This window comes from Myotis davidii, unplaced genomic scaffold (genome assembly GCF_000327345.1).
Source record: "Myotis davidii unplaced genomic scaffold, ASM32734v1 scaffold93, whole genome shotgun sequence".
NCBI classification, from domain to species: Eukaryota; Metazoa; Chordata; class Mammalia; order Chiroptera; family Vespertilionidae; genus Myotis; species Myotis davidii.
The window spans coordinates 1,782,266-1,790,978 of NW_006292095.1; the positions used below are offsets into that span (position 1 = coordinate 1,782,266).

The 8,713-nt window shown below is 46.4% G+C and overlaps 1 protein-coding gene across 1 annotated transcript in view; it reads left to right on the forward strand.

Annotated features, from left to right (window-relative positions):
- Positions 1 to 485: 485 nt before the first annotated feature.
- Positions 486 to 8,713, forward strand: part of PLAT (plasminogen activator, tissue type) — a 27,909-nt gene continuing 19,681 nt past the window's right edge. The window contains exon 1 of the mRNA XM_006765535.2: positions 486 to 629. The gene's annotated coding sequence lies outside the window, so the exon portion shown is untranslated. The remainder of the gene's footprint in view (positions 630 to 8,713) is intronic.

Sequence of the window (8,713 nt, forward strand, 5' to 3'; positions counted from 1 at the left end):
TCCACTGCAGGTGCCTACCCTTTAAATGCCCCCACCGCTACCCCAGACGCTCCAACCCTGGCATTTCCTCTGCCCAGAGGGCAGCTGGTCCACCTGGCCAGTCCTTCCAACCTCTTGTGTCCAGAGGGGCGGAGTTACAGCTGGAGATTCCAGAAGAACCCCTCAGCCTCCGCAGTGGGTGTTTCTTTAGAATTGCGAAGACCTCTTTTCGTGATAAAGGCGTAGAGCCTGCGGATCCTGAGGATCCCTTTTACATCATTGACACTAGGATTCTAAAAAATAAAGATGACTCTTAGGGTCCTGTCCAACTCCCAAGTTGTTGTATTCGATGACATCAGGACTGTGAATAATCAGGCTGGCCCTGAGCCAGGATGGGCTACGCAGCTTCCATCCTGAACTTCCTCCCCCTCTTTATGAAAACAGGCCCGCCCTGTTTGGCTCCCTCATGGCCCTGTCCACTGGGCATCCTCCTGCTGCAGAGAAGCCCGCCCACCCGGGGCCACCGACCCCACCCCCTGCCTTGAAATTTAAAGGAGGCTGGAGCTGTGCAGAGATTGGCGCTGAGGTCCTGCCAGAGTCCGGACCGACAAGAAAGCCTTTCCAGGAGGCAAGCAAGGCAAGGAGTGGAGGTAGGTTGAATTCTGTGTCTCGCTGTCCAGCGGCTCCTCTTCTCTCTCGTAAAAGTCTTTCTGGCAAACTAAGCCAATTCAAGGAATGCCTGAGTCAGGGACTGACTTTGTGCTCCAGACAAAAAGAGGATTAGCTAGCGACTGCACCCAAAGGAGATTTCTAATTGAATCTGCATTTAATTGGGATAGGCTGAAGTGTTTGGGGCCGGGAAAGAGGGAGAAGAGGAGGGGTTATTTCTTGGGTAAGAAATCTCCGCTTGCAGAGTAAAAGGGAACGTGAAAAGAATTACACAGAAATGCTCTGAATAGACAACGGGAGCACCTCATGACTAACAGGCAAGAACTGTAAAACCAGCTGCCAGCGGGCCACTTGGGGTGGGGGCGGGGATGTCTCGCTAGGCAGCCTCCCTCAAGGAGCCCACGGGGAAACTGAGGCTGGGGAGAGCGCGGAGAGTGACATTTCCAGAGCACGATTAGGTGGGAAGTGCTGGGAAAGAGGAGGAGGGGGCTTTCAGAGAAAGGCCTCTGAGCTCCCCCTTCCCCCGGCATCCCCACTGGACCAGAGAAGCTCCGTTTTCTGGCTTTTTGCCCAGCCGAGCAAATGTGAGGTGCTCTTTAAGGAGTTTTCAATTACAGAGAAAAAAATCACAGCAACATCCTTTATTCCTAAAGCACTCTGCAGGAAGCATATCAAGTCTCTAGATTTGCACTGTTATTATCTTTATTTTCTTAACCTCACGGGGCAGGAGGGAGGGGAGGAGGGAGGCAGAGAGTAAAACATGCTGAGCTCCCAGGTAACTAATGACGATCTCAAGTGCAGAGCAGTGTGGTAAGGACCAAGCTGGAATAATGACGGCAGTCTCCGGCAGTCTCCTGCAGCCGATGGATGACAGAAAAACATTACATGTGTGTGTCTATTTACAAGCCCATGAAGAAATTCTGCAAATACAGCTGCTAAGCGGAGTTCCCTCAAAAGGACTTCCTAGCAATTTTAGTCTGGAGGCAGGAAGACGCAGGCTGGGATCTGGGCACTATCTTGTCCAGAATCAATACATGACGGTCAGAGTGAGCGGCTGGGTGAGAGCTTCCTGTGAGAGCAGAGTCAGACTCGAGGCACTGGCGGGGATGCGGTAAAGATTGAAATAGAAAAGAGCTCCATCCCATCCATCCATTTACTAGTATTTTACCTAAAATGTCTGAGACACCAGCCTCCAATCTCTGGGTCTAGGCACCCAAATAGCTCTGTCTCTGTCCAGACTCCCCAAGACCATCTCAGAAGACGTTGTGAAGCCTCGGGTCAGATTCTCCCACTGTCTGTGCTATTCCCAGTTGTTTCATCACAGTCTGGGATATCCGCCACCAGGGAGTAGCTGAGGAACTGCAATGATGCTGTTATAAGTTTGTGCTCATTGACACAGGACTCTAGGACTTTTATTTCCTTGGGGCCTAACACACTGATGAGCAGAGCTGATGGTCAGTACATTTCAAACTATCATAACAGACAGTGCGGCCTTAGCTTTGGTGGTGTGACGTAAAGGGACCAGGGCCATCTAAGGCTTTTGTAAATGAGGGATGGGAACCCCAGAGGAACTGGAGAAACTTACTGTCCAGATGAGGCCTGTTACTGACCTGCAACAGGAGTGTTCCTGGTCATGGGATTGATAGCAACCTGAGGGGTCACTAGGTGAGGATCATCCTGTGGAAGGAATAAGCTTCAGGGTTTCCAAAGCCTCCAGGGCGGGTGGAGATTATTTTCGGTCAGACGGCTCCAGTGGCCACATGGTTCAAAGCAATGACAGTGGGCTTAGCGCCAGTCAAAATTCCAATTCCATATACTACACTGAGATCCCGACTATCTAGGTGCGAGGAAAAATCTGGGTGCTGATTGTCTGGCATTGTGCATCTGCAGCCTCAGAATGAAATGTCCATTTCCTGTGATTTTTCAGCTCCATCCTGATAAGATGGCTGGTATGATCAATGAGTGAGCAGAATACTCTGCATATGTACTCCTTCTTTGGGACATTGCTTTGCATGGAGAAAAATTCTGTTTATAGTTTCAGATTGTAAACCTCATCCTCGTCAACCAGCTCACAAAACCATGTGATGGGTGTCAAATCAAATCAGTTTTAAAAAGTGAGAATGATTTAGACTCAGAGATAGAGCTAGAAAGAATCTTAGAGATCATCCTCCCTAGTCCAGCCACATGGTTTTGGCTTAGTTGTCTACCTACATCTAAGGACACCGTGTTTTCTTAGTGATATTTTGTATATTTTACGTACACTCTCCTGCTGGGAAATAGACTTCTGTAGAAGAGGGTAGGAAAACAGGTAAACCGTTTCACCTGAAAATTAAGACTTATGACAGAAGGCAACATGAACCAGGTACTGGGCACACAGTAGGCATTTCATAAATATTTCTTGAAGGGCTAACTCAGGCGAGTTCTGGTACTGATCATGATTACCCAGGAAATGCTCACCAGCTGTATGCATAGAACTAATACAATTGAGTCACCTTAGCAGCTGACAGCACTATCCATGCCAAAGGCCATGACCCAGAAAGTAACTCTTGGCCAACAGCCCAGCTGAGGTGTGCAGGATGACTATGTGATGCTCCTGACCTGTACACCCGTGGCTTGGAGAGGTCTGTTTGGGAAATGACCTACAAGACCTGATTCCACCTGGAGCCTCTGATCACTTCAAGGTCAGGTTGAACCCAGATCCTGGGAGACCTTTATATTATGAGCCTTTTCTGTTTATATGTGTAGCCACAAATATTCCATTAACTTACAACTAGGCATTAGGGGATCCAAATTGAACTCCTTCCCCCAAGGCCCCAACAGCCTTAGACTTCTTGGGCCTTCCAAACCACCCTTCCTCCTAGGGACACCCTGGACGGGAGACCCTGGGGTGTGTGAATTATATTCCTTTGCCCAGAGAAAGGTGTTTGCCCTGAAGAGAAAGAGGCTCTGGTTGTTTCTGGCTATTGTTCTGGGCCCCTAGCCATGGGCCCATCTCTCCCAGTGGCTTGGAGAGGGCTGTTTGGGGATATACACTCTCAAGAAACACCCTGCTTCATTGCCTGGCTCACTCCTTCTTATGTTCAATCAACAGCTTATATAGTATCCATTCCAGAAAGCTTACCCAGACCAGCCCCTGACCCCCTGCCTCAACAAAAGTCAGCTAGAGCCCCTCCCCCACAGTCCAGTAGGACCCCTTCTTCTTCTGCATATCTACCTTCCCTCCCTCCCTGCCCCCCTGCATATCACAGCACAGATCACACTCTTACTATGATTGTCTAGTTGTTACTTGTCTGTCCCCTTCCTAAACTGTGAGTTTTTGAGGACAGAATATATATGTCTTTATACCATGAGCCTCTGCCTAGTGCATGGTTGGTGCTCAATAAATGTTTAATGGTGAATACAGAGAGTGAGCAAGTCATCAGAGAGTGAGTAAGTCATCACCTACGAATTCAAGAAAGGAAGAAATTAGATTTGAGATCGAGATGGATGGGATGGGGTTCTGATAGACACGGGGAGGATGGTACCCAAGGAGGTTCTTAAGCCCCTTTGTTGGGCATCTTTGCATGAGCAGTTTGACATCAGCTGAGTTGCTTGAAGGTGGGGGACAGGGGACTGGTTGGTGAAGCTAAACCCAGCGACCTACTATGAATCATCTAAAAGAGAACTTCTCTGCTGGCTGTTCACACTTTGTCATGTTCACAAAAAAGAGAAACTTGTTTAGTTTTGCTCGTTGTGGCAAGAGCCAGTGCCTGCCACCTGGGCTACAGAGAGAAAAAGAAGGCTTTTCTGTATTTTTTTTTGTTTTTCTGGGAAGCTCCGGTTTCCTCATGTTTCACATGCAACGCCTCTGGTTGTCAAACATTCGTGTGTTCTGCATCAGATGGGCCTTATCAATAGCGAGAGTCTAGCCTTCCAGCTGTCTTAGCCGCTAATTCCGGCTTCTCTCAACAATCACTCAGGCATGTGTGGTGTAAATAGGCCTGGGAAAGGCAAATAAAAACACAGATTAAAGACAGGATAAAAAGCACCACCCCACATGCAGGAAATAATGGCTCCTGTTGATACTGATCTGTACACATAGATGAAGGGCTTGATTCTCTCCATTGTAAAGCATCTGGGTGCAGGTCATCACAAGATGTGCAAACAACGATCTAGGAAACAGTACTTAGGATTAACACATGAACACGATGAGGACCCCATAGAGCTTGGTGTCCCTTCTACCTTGGCAGCTTCTAGTTACTATTCCAGAGAGAAGCTGTAAACTTAGGTGCTCCCACTTCTGAAGGACAGTAAGCACAGTTAACCCTACTGTGCAACAGCCATTAGTAGGGGCTTTACCTGCTGCTTCTCTATTGCCGTAACAATGCGGCAAGGTGCGCATGACTAGCCCCGGAGGAAAACCAGGAAGCTCCACACAGCCTGTAAGGAAGGGTTCAGCGGAGTTTGGAGTTAAGACTCTAGAGCAGCGGTTCTCAACCTGTGGGTCGAGACCCCTTTGGGGGGTCGAACGACCCTTTCACAGGGGTCGCCTAAGACCATCGGAAAACACATTTATAATTACATTGTTTTGTGATTAATCACTATGTTTTAATTATGTTCAATTTGTAACAATGACATTGAGGGTCACCACAACATGAGGGACTGTATTAAAGGGTCGCGGCGTTAGGAAGGTTGAGAACCACTGCTCTAGAGGCTGTGCTTCTCACATGCGGACATGCTGCTCCTCTCAAACAGCAACTTTGTCCACTTGAAAAATGCAACTATCCAGCCTCCGGATACAGTAGGAGTAGTGGAGAGAGTGTAGGGTTTTGGATATTAGACCTGGGTATCCTGCGTTTGAGTCTCGACACCACCTCTAACAAGGTGTGTCACCTAAGGGCCAAGCCCCTTATTCCTTATGTTTTGTTTGTTTTTTAAAAAATATTTTTTTATTGATTTCAGAGATGAAGGGAGATGGAGAGAGAGAGAAATATCAATGATGAGAGAGAATCATTGATTGGCTGCCTCCTGCACACCCCCTACTGGGTATCGAGCCCTCAACCCAGGCATGTGCCCTGATCTGGAATTGAACCTGGGACTCTTCAGTCTGCAGACTGGACTCTCTATCCACTGAGCCAAACCAGTTAGGACCCTTATTCCTTTTTGAAGCTCAGTTCTCTCATCCATAGAAACAAAATAATCTTGCCTTAAATCAAGGGTAGGGAACATCTAGCCCACAGGTCTTTTAAGGCCTGTGAAATCATTTGGTCTGCCCCTGCTAAGGCATTAGGGGTGAATTAATTAAATGGTTGACCAAATATAGCAGGCTAATTTTTTAAAACACATTTTTATTAATTTCAGAGCAGCAGGGAGAGGGAGAGAGAGATAGAAACATCAGTGATAAGAGAGAATCGTTGATTGGCTATCTCCTGCATGCCCCACACTGGGGATAGAGCCTGCAACCTGGACATGTGCCCTGACTGGGAATCAAACCGTGACCTCCTGGTTCACAGGTTGACACTCAATCACTGAGCCATGCTGGCTGGGCTAGCAGGCTAATTTTTAAGTTAATAATTTTGTATGACCTTCGAATGATGTTATGAATATCCAAATGGCCCTTGAAAGAAAAATGGTTGCCCACTCCTGCCTTAAATAATTCAATGGGCCCTGACTAGTTTGACTCAGTAGATAGAGCATCGGCTTATGGACTCAAGAGTCCCAGGTTCGATTCCGGTCAAGGGCATGTACCTTGGTTGCGGGCACATCCCCAGTAGGGGGTGTGCAGGCGGCAGCTGATCGATGTTTCTCTCTCATCGATGTTTCTAACTCTCTATTCCCTCTCCGTTCCTCTCTGTAAAAATTAATAAAATATATAAAAAACAATTCAATGGATGTAAAAGGATTTTCTAAACTATTTGGCAAGTAATAGGTACTCAAATACATGATGAGCAAGTGGCATTAATCCAGACATTTCTCAAAAATATACTCCAACATCACTTTCATGTGAGGCCAGTAAAATGCGGACGAATTTCGGTAATGATACAATGAAAGCTTCTGATCACTTTGCTTGGTTCATGTGTGTTGAAATCTGGAGGTTATCTGAAGAAATATCAAATTATTACGCATTTAATTACCATGCAGTGATGTTTGCTTTAGGGAGTGGAAGGAACAGGAGGAACTGCCCTCATTGCTTAACAGGAGGCTCTTTTAGATTAACATTAGATCGCATGCTTTGTTTAGATCCAGACTTTGGGGTTAACATTTTACTGCACTGACTAATTGAATTCGCTTTTGCCAGCTGAACTTTGTTGTTGCTTTTGCAAGGATCCAAGTTCATTAGGAAAGGGTTTTGTTTTTGTTTTTGTTTGTGTGTCACGCACGCGTGTGTGTGTGTGTGTGTGTGTGTGCGCGTGCGCGCGCGTGCGCGCGCGCGCGGAAGGAGAAGGCAGATGGACTTCTATTTTCCTAGACTAGACCCACAAACGACACTCCCTTGGTTCCCCCAAATCACTAGAATTACCTGGGAGAGGGTGGGATGTTGAGATGACAATGCTCAGTATAGCTTTTTGTGAGTAGCCAGGTTAATATCACCTAACTTAGACTCAGTTCCTTATGCCTATATTTTCAAGATGCTTTGGAGAGAATTCTACCCTGGTGATTGAATGGCGATGCGGCAGGATTCTGTTCTATTGACTCGTTGGAATGATGGAATTAAATAATAGACAGACTCTTCCTCTCTTATCTCCCAGTTACAAAGAGGTCTGTTTAAAAAGAGAGAAAATAAGCTTTGGCACATAGAAAATTACCTTTTCTTATTTTTTTTTATTGATTGTGTACAGAGAGGAAGGGAGAGGGATAGAGAGTTAGAAACATCAATGAGAGAGAAACATCGATCAGCTGCCTCCTGCACAACCCCTAACTGGGGATGTGCCCACAACCAACGTACATGCCCTTGACCAGAATTGAACTTGGGACCCTTCAATCTGCAGGCCAACGCTCTATCCACTGAGCCAAACCGGTTAGAGCAGAAAATGACCTTTTTTAAAGGTTAAGAATTGCTTCCATGATGGCAGTTTTTGAAACTGATTTCTATTCTGAGAGCATGGTCTCTATAAAATGCAGGACCTGTGTAAATGGGACCAGAGCTACCAGGCTAATGGCTCCTGTCCCAGCCTCTGAGTCTGGCTCAGACAATAGTGAGCTTTTGTGGGAGCTCACCCCCTTCTCCGAGTCCTGGTTCCTCCTCCCCTCTCACCTCACCTCTTGTCCTTTCTCTGGTGGCATGCCTTTGCTGTTCCAAGGCGTTCTGACCATTTCTTTTCTAATTTCTTGGCATCTGTTCTGGGCCATGGTGGTTAGAGGGAGGGGGGGGTGGAGGGAGGGTGTTTTTGGTTTTACAGCCATGAGTCATTTTAGGGTATTTGGGACTCTTACAGGCTGACTTTCTCTTACTCAGACTTCCAGAGAGAAACACAATAATAACTCCAAAATTTCCTTTACCAAAGATTCAGATTGCAAACCTTGCACACGGCATTAAATTCGATCAGAGTATCTATTTGCTTTTGCCTTTCCCTTGCAATTTCCATCTCTCTCTACCTAGCTTGTGTGTCTGCCTTTTCCTTGTGGGCAAAATGGAAACTAAATCCTTCACTTCTATAACAAGTGGGACAATGGCATCGTTTGTACCTAGAATTAGAGAACTTGACTGAGTGAGTGACTGCATTTGTACAGTTCCTTTATTGCATATCACTTTATAGCAGGTGGTTGAGTGTTTAAATAAAAGTACTTACACCCATTTGTAAGTGTTTTGCAGTTTACACAGCATGTGTACACTCGTTCTGTCATTTGTTCTCACGACAGAAACCATACAACATTAGCCCCGGAGGAAACCTCGAGAGTCCAGCCCACTGCGTTTTGCATTCCTGGGAATAGATCCTATGTCTCAAAATATAGATGCTTTGGAAGAACAGCATGTTGATTTTTATTCAGTCATTTTAACTTTACGTGAATGAGCATGTCAGCTCCTTTATGGAGAGCAGATTTCTCTGGGGGAAGATAAGAAGGTAGGAGGGGAATGGAGGGAAAG